This window comes from Cygnus olor, chromosome 3 (assembly GCF_009769625.2).
Source record: "Cygnus olor isolate bCygOlo1 chromosome 3, bCygOlo1.pri.v2, whole genome shotgun sequence".
Classification (NCBI taxonomy): domain Eukaryota; kingdom Metazoa; phylum Chordata; class Aves; order Anseriformes; family Anatidae; genus Cygnus; species Cygnus olor.
Window position 1 is genome coordinate 62732928 of NC_049171.1, and position 13758 is coordinate 62746685.

Sequence of the window (13758 nt, forward strand, 5' to 3'; positions counted from 1 at the left end):
CCACTGTTGTCTCCACACACCTGAATTTCTGACTGGGCCTTAAGCTATTTTATGGTGAGGGGGAGGACTGACCAGTCATCTGATTCAGTCTGAGTGTTGGGTCGTTTACTCTTTTCCTCCTGTGTTCCCAAATCCTGGACCCATTCCATGACCCTGAGATCAGTACCTTTCTAAGCCCTAATTTTGATACCAGACACCTGTAGTTTCTTCCTTACAGATACTTATTTTAATGGGAAAGTACAGTTAATACAACCATACAATGTGTTTTCCTACATCAGCCTTGGAGTTTTTAGCTCCCTGTTGGCTTGAGATAGCCGGACTGAATTTCAAGCTCAGATCCTAGGTGTGTGTTTCACCTTGATTCTCGGCCTAAGTTTAAAACCCTAAGCCTGTCCCTCTCACCAGCAAAGTTAGAGAAAGCCAAGCTGGAGTCTCTGGGGGTGCAAACTGCAAGTCATTGCTGGGAGGAAGTGTGGGCATTGCAATTAACTGCACCTCAGCCCTTGGTTGCCCGGACCATGACAAAACTCAGGGCCTAGCTCCAGAGATGGTCCTCCTCTCCACCACTGGGAAGCACCCTGAGATCCGGTGCTGACCATGGCAGAGCCTCTCCTCCTTCCTCTGTTAAATGCTTGGCATAACTCAGGACAACAGTGGACCTCCTCAGGATGCTGCCCCAGTCTTGGGTGGGAGGTGAGAGATGCCAATTCCAGGCTGATGCCTTTCTGTAGGGGGACTCCTGGCCTCTACTGAGACTGGTGCCCAGCACAGCAGCAGTCAGCAGGTTGGACACAAAGACACACAAATGGGGTAAGCCTGCAACACAGCCAGAAGCAACAGAAAATATTGTGTATATTCAGTCTGGTGTCATGTTGAGTTTCTTTGGATCTGACCATTAGCATTTCATGTTTATGGCACAATCTGTGTTCACCGTGATTTGATATCTGTCCATGCTTCAACATCAGTCTGTGCTTCCAAGGCAAAAGGCCAGTCAGCAAGAGCCCACGCATGACTTTGCAGAGACACAGTAGCCATGCTGCTGCTGCTGCTGGACAAACAACCCCTGCTGCTGGACAAACAGCTCCCATGCAGCACTCTGTGCCAGCCCACCTTGCCCTGCTGGCGTGGATGCTGTCACTGTGTTGGGAGGCACCATCCCAGCACAAACGGAGCACAAAATACATGTCCTGAGCTTGGGCTTGCATGGTGTTGCAATTTATTATTTTTTTTATTGCTTTTAAACAGAGTGTTTCTCTTTCCTTCTCATGGGATTTTTTTATCTTTCCCTTCTTGCAGCCCGAACTTCTAGAGGGTTTACTACATTGCCTATATTTAGCTCTTGCCTCCCCATGTATCCAGCAGAAAGACACATGGCACCTGCTCTGCAGCCAGAAGTTATTTTAAGCACTTCTAAAATGGGCAATGGTATTTAGCACTTTATGCTCAAAATTCACATACTCTCACACATAAATTCCCTAAAACAAAGTGTTCCATATAATTACACCAGACAGCATATGCTGATAAAGCCTAAAGCTTTACCTCGGTATAACACCAGGCTGAGCTACAGTAACACCTCAAAGTAGCAAGTATTAAACCCTGGAATGGCCTTCACTGGTGTAGCTCCAATTACCCTCCAGAAATATAGAAGTGCTTTGTTATAACCTAGACGCTGTCATATATATTACTTCTGAAAGCTGTGACAAAATCAGCTTTATCAACGACATGCTACACTTGGATAGCTTTATGATTTATGTACAATTTTCTAGTACAAAACCACACAAAACTTTGGGAGTGTGGTGGCACATTTTCTTGCAGGCATGGATAGAGCCCAGATCCGGAGACTTTCTGATGCCACCTGCCTCACATCTCATGTGGCTTCTGAGTCTTGATCACTTAGTGTTGTATCAGACCAGCCCCTATTCTCACTCAAAAGCAATCTCTACCAAAGTTGATTTTTTTAATTTATTATTATTAGTGTTATTTTTATCACTCATTAGAAAAGCATTTCTTAATTTCAGAAACAGCCTCACCTACTCCCCTGTTTTCCTCACATGCCACACAGTGCCCAGGTTTTTAAAGCTATTCCAAGAAAATGTGGGCTGACCATCTCTAAGGGAAGTACTTAGATTAAAGTCCTTGCGTCATGCCACCAAGCAGTGACAACAAGGAAGCTGTTTGTCAGACTTACCAGAGCAAAGAGAAGAGCTGAACGGAGAAAAAAGTCAGGCAGAAAGCTCAGACAAGGGCACGACAGCAACAGGACACTGGTCCTATGATCCTACCACCAAGAGAAGAGGGACAGGAAGACCAAGCGAGGAGGGAAGGACAGAATGACACAGCAGGAGCAACCGCTGCAGAGACTGAATGCACACTCTGCAGGGGACTGGCTCTGATAGGCGAGCAGGGAGGCTGCCTGCTTGTTGGCAGCGTAACCCAGCTATGTTGGCTACTCCCTTCTCTGACAGAGATAGCATGAGAGATCAGAGACTCAAGCCCTTAGAAAGAGATAATACAGGAAGGATTCATATACAGCTGCTATCCTTGAAAGCTAAGTCTTAGTCCTTCAAAGATTTGATGTGTTGTGCTCCCTGAAATTTGTCTGTATTCACTGTAGACTTGTCAAACTCTGTGTAATTCTTCTGTCTACACCAAAAAGACTGGGCTGGCTTTCCACTATGTGAGCTCACACCTGTGACTGCTCTTTGCAACCTGGGATTTGGACTGGATCTATTATAAACCTGACTGATTCTTAATCATAGGCTCACAGGCTGGAAGGGACCACTGGAGGTGTCTCAGCCAACCACTTGCTCAAAGCAAGCTTAGCTGTGAGTTCAGACCAGGTCTCTCAGGGCCTTATATCTGTCTTTAAAATCTCCAAGGATGGAGACTTCACGAGCTCTCTGGGCAACCTTTTCTCCTACTTGACTGTCCTCACGGTGAAAAAAGTTTCTCCTTAAATGTAGTCTGAACTTCACATGGCTCAGCTTCTAGTTCTCCCACCTTACACCCTTATGAAGAGTCCATTTCTATCTTCTTGATAATCTCCTGATAGGTACTGTAGGGCTGCAGTTAGGAGTCCCCAGAGCTCTCTTTTCCAGGCTGAACATCCCACTTTTCCCAGCCTCTCCTCATGGGCAAGTAATCCAACCCTGGCCACCATAGTTTACCCATTTCTGCCATCGGGGCAGCAACACTGGTGGAGATAGCTGGTGTAGTCATCCCTCTGAATCCAGCAGTTCTCAAATAAATGTTTTCATTGCTGCCAAGGTAACCTGTCTGGCCTACTTTGTGCATGTTACCATGCCGGCTCACGTTGGCCTGAAGTTGTTTGTATAAACAGCAGAGCACTCCCCAGGGAGTTCAGCCGCATGCTGTTTGTCCAGTGACCAGCATCTCCCAATTCTGTGACCCAAAGCTGCTCAGGCAGCATCTTGAGATGCCAGATGGCCTAGGGACCATCTGCTGCGCACTCCCCAGGGAGAGATGTAGGTCAGTTTAATGCACAAAAATGCAAACAACTGGGAAGTGATAGGCTGGTGCTGGAAGTGGCAGGCAGTGCTATGAGAAAAGAAATGTGACTTTGGTTCCGGTGGAAAATAATAAAGCTCAGAACAACAATAGGAGTAAAAATATGTGTATACTACAATGATTTGGAGTAATTCCTTAAACTGACCCATTGTTGTGTGGCACTAGAGGATCCAGAAATGTTCCATAACCATATCTGATTTATAAGGGATATAAGAGAAAACTGCACTGGGCAGCTCAGTATCAAGAAGTACTGGTTCAGAAATGTTCAGTACATTAGGAACATCCCAGTCTTTCACTACAGAGGACTAAAGGTGTGGTTATATTTGTGGAAATAGTTATCTGCTTGGAAAAGGCAGCTCATATTATCTTTGGATGTGGGGGTATTGTGGCTTAGTGAAAAAGCAGTTCTTCAAACCTTCTTCAGACACTAGTGGTGGCTCAGTAGTGCTCTTAAGGAAGTCACAGATTTAAGGACAATCAAAAGGAGCTTGCAAGGTCAGGGACTTCTGCTGGAAATCTTTTGGAGGAGTTTGGAAACTGGCTGGACATGTTTTGAGAGACGATAAAACTCTGTGGTTTGTGATACGGCAGAGTGAGTGAACAGAATACAAGTGAAGATAAGAGTGTACAGGCTCCTTGTTTTGCTTCTGTCTTGACTGGAGAATTCTCCTGTTCCAGGCCCTTGTTCATTTTTTCTTTTGAAATAAAATCAGCTCCAGGGTTTCTGGGATCAAAATGCACAACTGATCTACCAAAGAGCTAAGCAACAGCCGAGCTGCAGAAAGTCACTCAAGCATATTCTCACTCCTTGGCAAACATAAGGCAAGACATGTTCAGCTTCACCCTCTTTCACTGTGGTTAAGGCTATTATGTGTTAGCTCGTGTTTGCAACAGACTAACAGCATGCACACAGACCGTTTTCACAGCTCAGATGACATGCAAGTATTCAGTAAGCAGTGATAACTTCGTCATGTATCTGAGCCATTAGAAAGTACTGATAATAGGAAATTAGTTGAGAACATCATTATAAAAATTAACCACAAGAAATCCAAAGCTATATGTTGTGAATTGTTCCTAATTATCCAATAAGGAAAACAGCTTCTGGTAGTCAGGAAATGGAACAGGGCAAACAAAATCCTTGTTCCTGAGTACTTGGGTAGCGTGTATGTGCAGGTCCTGAAGATTATAAGGGATCTGCTGGATTTTGGCCTGTGAATTGAAACAACCACCTTAAGAATGAAAAGGGGAACTCAGGCACTGAGAAATTTAGAGAGCGTGTTGAAACTGTCATGCAGTCAGTGTACATGCTGAGAATGAAGGCATCCTGAATGTGCACGCTGGGATGGTTACATCTGATGAGCTGAGACTAAAGCTGAGGAGAGAGCATGCTGCAAACACTCTCTGTAAAACCTGCACTGCTTTTGAGGTTTCTGCTTTTGGAATGCCTAGGGCTTTTCATGTCCCTGTTTAGGGTAAGAGAAAGAAAAGCTTTCTCTAATCCATGCGAAAGAAGAAAAATATACCTTCCTCATTTTAAAGATAGACCATTTCTTGATAATTTCCTGTAGTGAGGCTGAATTTTTTCTTCAATTGTGTTCTGCGAGACGGATTACACATCCATAACCAGCACTGTGGCATTTTTACTGATGTCATTGGTAATGATACACAGAAACTGCTCGCCTTGTAGCCTGTGTCTGGATTAAACATAATCATCAGCAGCATAAAACTACTGAAGAAACAGGCTTCCCAGGGGGAAAAAAAAATCTAATAAGTAATTTTTACCTACATTTCTCATTTGCTTGATATGACATTCAGTGAATTTGGCCTTACCAAGTTCACCATTAAGTCACTGCTGTTGAAGATTTTTGATTTTCTTTCCATATATATATACATATATATATGTAAATATATATATACATAAATATATATACATAAATATATACATATGTGTGTATATATACTTTTTTCCTTTCTTTCCGCAGGCTGTTTTCCTCACCTGCAACATTCAGCTCTCACCTGCTGATGCTCCCCACTCCCACCAACGCTAAAGACACTGGCACTGAAATGCCTACTTGGGGGGGGGGGGAGGGGGGGGAGTTATTCATTTGGTGTGCCATGGGAAGCTTCAGCTTCAAGACCTAAGTTCAAATTTAGAGTCTCCCTCTCAAATGTCAAGGGCTTTATAAAAATGCAGACTCTGTCTGCAAGCAATACTGCATTGGTTAAAGTCACTTAAAAACCTTTGAGGGTTTTTCTTTTTCCTCCTAAACGAAAGTGTATCTACCACTTAAGCCCTAATATCCCCTAGAAGCCATATGGACTGATTTGGCCTGCAGGCCTGTCTCTTTCTAGACAGTGAAGAGGCTGGATAGGGTCTCCTGCCTTCTGCACTGGCCAGAAGAGAGCATTTGCACCCCTTTGCAAATTATAGCTGCTTGCTAGCAGCACAGGAAAATCTGGAGACAACTGTTCCTTATCAAGTCATATGGGGGGATGCAGACTGCAGAGGACTGCCATGGGCTGGCACTTCAGTGCCAAATCTGTATCAGGGAGAGTATCATTTCTGGATTTTAGCAAGGAAACCCCACTAACAATGTGGAGGAGTTCTTCACTGCTTTCCTGCTGAACAATTTTTTATTTATTTTTGGGAAGATGCAAGTCTTTCAAATTATATTGTGTCTGGGCAGAGTCATTCCCTGTAACACTACCACTTCACCTAATTATATTGGAAATAAAATTGATCCATTCTGTTTAAACATGTACTATAGTATACTTATGCTATTATATACTGTCATAATACACTTATACCAGGATAATAAACCATAATATATAGTAACAAGCATGTATGTAAGATATATAATAAAAGTATAACATAAAGTAGTTCAGAAATATCTCTCATAAAGGTCTTGAGAGAGCATAGGGATATGTACAAAAAGCATAGTCATATGTACACAGTGGTCTAAAAGTCAGAAGCTTGCTGAATCTGGCAGTGTTCCCCTGCTGTGGGAAGGGAGTGTTGTGAGAAGAGTCCTGTGAGGTCCCAATGCCAAGTCTGTCAAGACTGATATCCACTGGGCTTAATTTATTTCTGTAGAAATGTTGTAAACATCTGGACTAATCAGACATTTTGCATGGTGACCTCTTGAGAACCATTCCTCTCCTGATTAGTCCTGTGTCAAAAAAAAAAAAAAAAAAAAAGACACCAAAACAAACCAACCAACCAACCAACCAAAAAAAAAAAAAAAAAAGACACCAAAACTAACCAACCAACCAACCAAAAAAAAAAAAAAAAACCAACAAAAAAAGCCCATATTTTCCTTTATTTGCATACACAAAGCAGGTACTCCATACTGCATCCATTTCCTACAGCTTTCCTAGCTCCAAATCAATCTCAAAAGGGTTGAGAGGTTATGATTTGCCTTCTAATAAGATTTTATGTCCTGAAGGGTTTGTCATATACCTAAGATTTGCCAGGTTTTCTCTTTACACCTCAAAGATCCTGGCCACAAATTACAGTTAATAACACAGGCAAATTAGCTGACACAGAAAATCCCAATAGGCAATAGACATAACTATTTTAAGCAAATAATTTAATTCTTAATCTACATCAGAAAGAATATAATTTCTGAATTTTAGCAAGGAAAAGAATCTGGAGGAATTCCCCATGGTTTGCCTTTAAACAGTTTTTGATTTATTCTTGGAAAGATTCAAGTCTTTTGAAACCTTAAGAGCAAACAAAATCAATTATCAGGGTTTCAATTTTCTCCAGGCAATTTCCACCGCTTCAGCTTGCCCAAGAGATAGACTCTCCATAAATACATTATGCTATGCGCTATTTGAAGAATTTGGCAAAGTGGAGAATAGCTTCACTTGAAAAATCACACTTGAGGCAAAGGAATCCCTCAGGTGAGGCATGCAGTCACACCTGAATGCATCTCTGCAGTTTGGAAATAGCCCTTCGCCAATATGTACAGATAATTTATTGGGAAGGAAAAGAGCAGTATTATCTGTTTCCAGTTTTCCTGGTACTGCAGTGAACTTACTGCTGATTTACACCATTATAAGCTAATATATAATCTACTATGAAACTTCTAAAAGGTACTGAATGCTGAAACTGTCTATTTTTAATCTAATCTAATTTAAAAATGATGCCCCTCCAGCTAGAAATGACCTTCTATCAATAGACAGTGGGAGTAGAGTTGGGCCCAATCAATTGTGAACCCTGAACATTTTGTGATCCTGCCAGGGGAAATCTCTGGGACCAATTCAGATGCAATCATGCTGTAAATCACATATCAAATATAATTTGGAAGTCTTTTAAATGTCAATGGTACATCAGTTAAAGATGAGTTATAGAGAAGAAAATTATCTATTCCAGTAAGATAGGGTAAACTGACTTGCCTTGTATAAGATTGCTTTTTCTCTTTCTTTTTCTAGCCCCTTCCATTTGCTGGTAATGTTCACTTGCATCAGTTTTGTTATCAATATGCAACTTTTTTTTTTTTTTTTAGATTGCTGCTTGAACTGGCTTGTAAAAATTAGAAATGGAAAAGACTTATTAAAGGCTCGGTCCTGCAGCTGCTCCGTATGTGGAGCTCCCATTGATTTCGCAAGCAACACCTGCTGGTGAGCAGAATAGAGAATAAAGCAAATTAGAAATTGAAGGCTAGCTCTCTCAGCTGTACAGGCTGTACAAGGGTGGTAAAGCATTTCATAACTGGATCCAAACATCTTTCTCTGGAAAGGACAAGGTCCAAATTCTGCTGACAATCCTAAGTAAGCTGTGGGTGTGGTGGGCTGAGCAGCTAGCTAAGAATACAGGAGGGAAGAATGGAGACTGACACAATGGGAATGACACAGACTGAGATAATACTTTAACAAAGCTTGGAAGTGATAGGGACATTTGTGCTGAAAGATAAAGGCATGTAGAAAGAAGGGGAAAAATAATAGAGGCAGATAGTGAAATAGGTCATAATGAGACCCTTATTTTATAGGATAATGACAAAGTGGCTGATGAACTGTTATTTCAGAAGGAACCATGCAGTGACTTGCAGAGCTGGCAGTACTACTGTGTAATGTCTAAAATAACCATTGTAGATGTAAATACTAATGACCTATTTTAAGACACACATGGAAAGAGAATCACTGCATGGAAAATGCGAAGGGGTGCAAAAGGTGTGTTGGTATTAACAGCTAAAAACTATGAAATGGTTTTAATTGTATATGTAGATAAGGTTCTTCTATCAGTCTTGGTAGGATCAGCTTCTTAAACACGCCATTTTTGGGGGGAATAAATAAATAAAGACAGAGGAAGAAAAGAATCCCAAAATCTGTTGGGAATAACATAAATAAGAAAACCTGGGAAGAAAATAAAACCCAACATCTGAAGGGATGAACAAAGAAAAGAGTGATTGAGAGTGACTTTCATATTTTTCTGAGCTGAAAGACAAATATGACAAAGGCAACAACAATGTCAATAATTTTGTTAGAATATAGCAAACCTTCATTTTGTGTAGATAAAAAGCCTAAACAAGTCACATATATTATGAGAGGTAAATTTGGTCCCTAACTTAGATCATAGGCTTGAATAGGAGTATACAGATACCTTCAGATATGCCTTGGATATCTTCATATGTGCCTCCAAAACTCTGCTAATACATGGATTTTAAATGTTGTTTTTTTTTTTTTTAACTCCCCCTTAAAACATTTTGAAAGACATGTTTTTAGATTGCGGTGATTCTAAATACCTTCAGAATAATAGAATATCCTGAGTTGGAAGGGACCCATAAGGATCATCAAGTCCAACTCCTTATGGAATGGTTATGGTAACTTGGACACACCCAAACCAGTTGGAGTATGTGGAATTGCTGAACAAAGGAAAATCAACTATTTAGCACCCTCCTTGGAATCAAAGAGAACAATTCTATTTCACTCTGGTGCTCTGAAATCACCATCAGCCATCTGCAATATTGTCTGTGTCCCTATAGCATCAGAAAGCACATCACTAATTACTGTTTACCCTATTATTTTTTTTCTTTGGATGTTATTTATTGTTTTCTGAGTCCAAAATGTATTTTACTACAGATCATGGTTGACCATGGTTAAAATATTTAGAACAAACTTTTTAAATTAAAGATGTAGGAACAAACTTCTGTGGCAGTGATTTCTAGTTGTGTAGTATCTTGCATGCAAGCATCTAATATAATCTATTAAACAAGTTCAACCGCAAGCAGTAATGAACAACAAAAACACATTGTACTCATTATTTGAAAGGGTAAGCAGTGACAAAAAGTGTTACATGTTAATACACAATAAATAAAGACTTGCCCAAGGTCATGCAGATGGGAACAAGATGTGTTCAGATTCTTTTCTACTTAAATTGTGGTGTGCTTGCTCTCTTAGAGTGAAGGGGAGTTCCACCTCACAGAAATGGTCTTTGTCGGCTTTTACTAATTGCAAATGGTTTGCATTGGTTGTCAAATTCACAGGATCTGGTTAGTCATCTTGAATAAAGACAGTCTGAAAACCACATTGCTTTGTACGAAGTAGGAGGGCTAAGCTAGGTAAATGATATGACTGGTGGGTCTAAATGTTAGTCAGTATAAAGTAATATTACCTATACAAAAGAAATGTCCTTCACATGACCATAGAAAATTAATCTTCTAATTTTCATTAAATTCATATAACATCTAGAGATCTCTGAGTCATTTTTGGGGTTACACCTATGACAACCCACCCTAGGCTGTCATATTTTCACACTGTTAACTAATAAATACAACATTTTCTCATTTTTTCCCTTAACATTTGTTCTTCCACCTGCGTTTCCTGCCTTATAGGATAGCCATTGGGCAAGTTCCCCAATGCCAGGACCACCCTTTTGTCACATGCATGTACTGTATCTGCACCATAGGCTCCAGCTCCCTGATTTGACCTTTAGGTTCCGGAGCAGCACAAAATAACAACAACTGCAGCAAGCCACTTGCTCTCCTTAGTGTTATCGTCTATTTCTCAGTGAAAAGGTCCCTTAAAATTCTTATATCTTAAAGCTAGTTAAATTATGAAGAAGAGGGGTTAGAATTAAAAACTGTGTTTACTAAAGAAAATAAATAAAACCCCTGCACTTATTAAACAAACAAACAAACAAACAAACAAAATATTGTGTACTTGTATTAAAAACTGCACTTGGATTTATGTTCATTCTATCTGCACCTCTTCCATGCTAGCTGGGCAAAATTTTTTCCTTTTAAATTGCATCATGATCAGTAACTTTTTCTACAAACCTGCCAGGCACCTTAAGCATTGCATTTGAGAACATTATTAAGATAGGAAATACATGCACCCAGAGCTGTTTTGTACAGTCTTTCTGTCAGAAAGAGGTCAGTGGTGACAATTCCTCTACCCTGATATGTTTCACTCAGATCTTGAGACCAATTTTGTGCAATACAACCAGCATGAAGCAGTCTGTCAGTGTCCAGCAGTACCAAGTGGATATTTTTTCCTGGTATTAGGGAATTCACATGGAACATGTGAATTCTCCCTGTGTCTACACAGGCTAGATATAGCAGAGAAAAATACTGGTGGGGTAATCCTTTCTCACAGTGAGATCATCCCGTAGAGTAGACAGGAAGGATAGTCACCATTTATAAGTCTGTGGACTGTTTCACCAGCCAGAGCATGGGAAAGAAAATAAGTCTTTAGTCCTATTCTTTTTTATAACTTATTTGCTAAACAGCCACAAAAAAAGAAAAAGCTATCAGAGGGCATGTTGGACAAGAAGCCCCCGAGAAAATACCAACTACCCATGTGCCAGCCAACACCAAACAAGAACATACAGCTCCTTTACATCTGGCTTGCTCTCTCTTCTCTTTCCTTATATGTCACCAACTAATGTTTGTCTAGTTGCATCCTTACAACACTTTATCAATTTCAAAGCCCTGTTCTGTCATCCTGTTCCTTCCTAGACTGTCAGGTGTCGAGGATACACACAGGTCATCAGTCTTCCAGGTAACCTTGATCAAAACGTGGAAGAAGAGCAGAATACAGCATTTCAGCATGATCACCCGTCTCAGGCAACAAATGCTGAGGAATCACGAACCCAGTAACTGCTGCACAAGCAAGTATAAGCTGGCAACTTGCCTTTTCAAAGGAAAGTATGAAAATCCCCTGATAACAATGAATGCTTTATTGGCAACCTGAATAGTTTGGAATACTAAATAAGACATACATCTACTTCTTCATTAATTTAGCAGAACAAGCAGAAAAAGAAAAGTATCTATACCCTTAAGTTGTGACATACATGAAAGTGAAGACCTCAGCATGCATATACTTAAGGTTCCTTAAAAAGTAACATGCAATTTCCTCAGAATGAAAGAGGATGGCAGACACCACTGACCAAAAGCAGTTTGGAGCTCTCCACTTCTGTAGGAAAACAAAATGACCAACAACAAAAAACACAAACATTTTAGGAAAAAGTTAGTCAGTCGGATTTAGCAGAAAACATCTAACAGCTTTCCATCTATCTTCCTTTCCTTTTCAGTAGTTACAGGCTACCTGCTACTAGGGCGATGCAAAAAACCAAACAAAACAAACAACAGCAACAACAACAAAACTAGGAAAAAAGACATTTTCAGATAATTTCATTTTATGCAGAGGAAAAAAAAGTCCCACTAAGCCAGTAAAGGTATGATTATAAAATAATTTAAAACAATAAACTAATGACAGAGGAAAATATGGATTGAAAAATATTCCAATCTATTCCTGATGCAAACGCCACACTAAGAATATACTCAAATATGTAATACTATACATGCATTCAGTTAATAAGGACCTTGGATTGGCTCCTGGTCATCATAGTAATTGTGAATCCTGACTTGATCCAATCTTAAATTTTGATCATAACATGAAGTGTTGGAGTTACAGAGGATGGTTAATATCTGTACCTGTGGTGCTGTGGTCATGCAATGTTTTGGCTTGCTCCAGTGATACCATTCCAGAGTCTCAAGAAGGATTGACAAGACTGGAGACTGGCTTTCACCAATACAGCGTGCCCTGGCCAAGTCATGAATAGTCCACTTAAAATGAATAATGGTTGCAGAGCACTTCCAGGCCCACTGACACTGGTGGGTGGCTTAAGGGGACACTGAACAACTGTGTTAGACTCAGAATATGCAATGCAGTCTTGTCATAAAGTACTGCCTGCACTCCAAAAGGGACCCTGAAGGTATAGCTTTACTGGGTAATCTGTCAGCCAAGCCTGGATCTTTGACTTGGACACCACTGGCCAAACAGTTATCTAGCTCAGAACACAGAGAATCATCTATCTAGATTTTGGTGATGAAGTTTGTCTGGGAAAATCACAGGGGAATTATGATCTTAATTCCTGTTAATCTTCACAATTCACAAATCAATATCACCGTCTTTTGAAAGCTAACCATAAAAGAAAACAATAAAATAAAGCAATAATATGGGGAACAAGCCTCCTGAATTTGTCTTGCACACCAGGTCTTTTCTTGCTTTGCCTTCTGTCCAATCAGAGCAATGAGGATACCACTCAGGGTAAAGCTGTTATGTACAGCAAGAGGTAGAGAGACCTGAAAAAGAAGCAAGGAAGCAAAACGTTATCCCTTTCTTCCCTAGGACAAAATAAAAACTGAGAGTTAGCTTAGGGTTTTAGAAGTGCTTCACTTTACTGGTATCTCTGGAGCCAGTCTCCTCATTGAAATAGAGCCTCTGGTAATAGCGTCTGGGAAAAGACACAACCAAAACCAAGCCTTCTAATAGCTTTCTATTGTCTTTTCTATATGTCAAAAGGACTTTTGGATTAGAAGGTTAGGAGACAGGATTCCTGTGCACATTAATCTATTTTTGTGATGATATTGCTGCATGCTTGAGATGCAATTCTTGCATTAGGTGAAGGCTCTACTCTATAAGCATTTATCACTTTTCATTCTGACTACCTTCCATTCAGTTAAAATATATACTATAAATCAAATTAAAAGGCTTCTCTTTTAGACTTTAATCAATAAGAAATGCAGAGTTTCAGCTACACCTAGTGGACAAACGCCAAATACTGCAGCCTTTCCACAACCATTAGCTCATCTGTCATGTTAAATTACTCCTGCTTTGTTTCAATATTTAAACTGTGAATTGAACCTAAACACCTCCAGGTAAGTATCTACAATTTAAATAGCTGCTTTAAAAAATCCGTGTGATTATCTGCACACTGTTGTC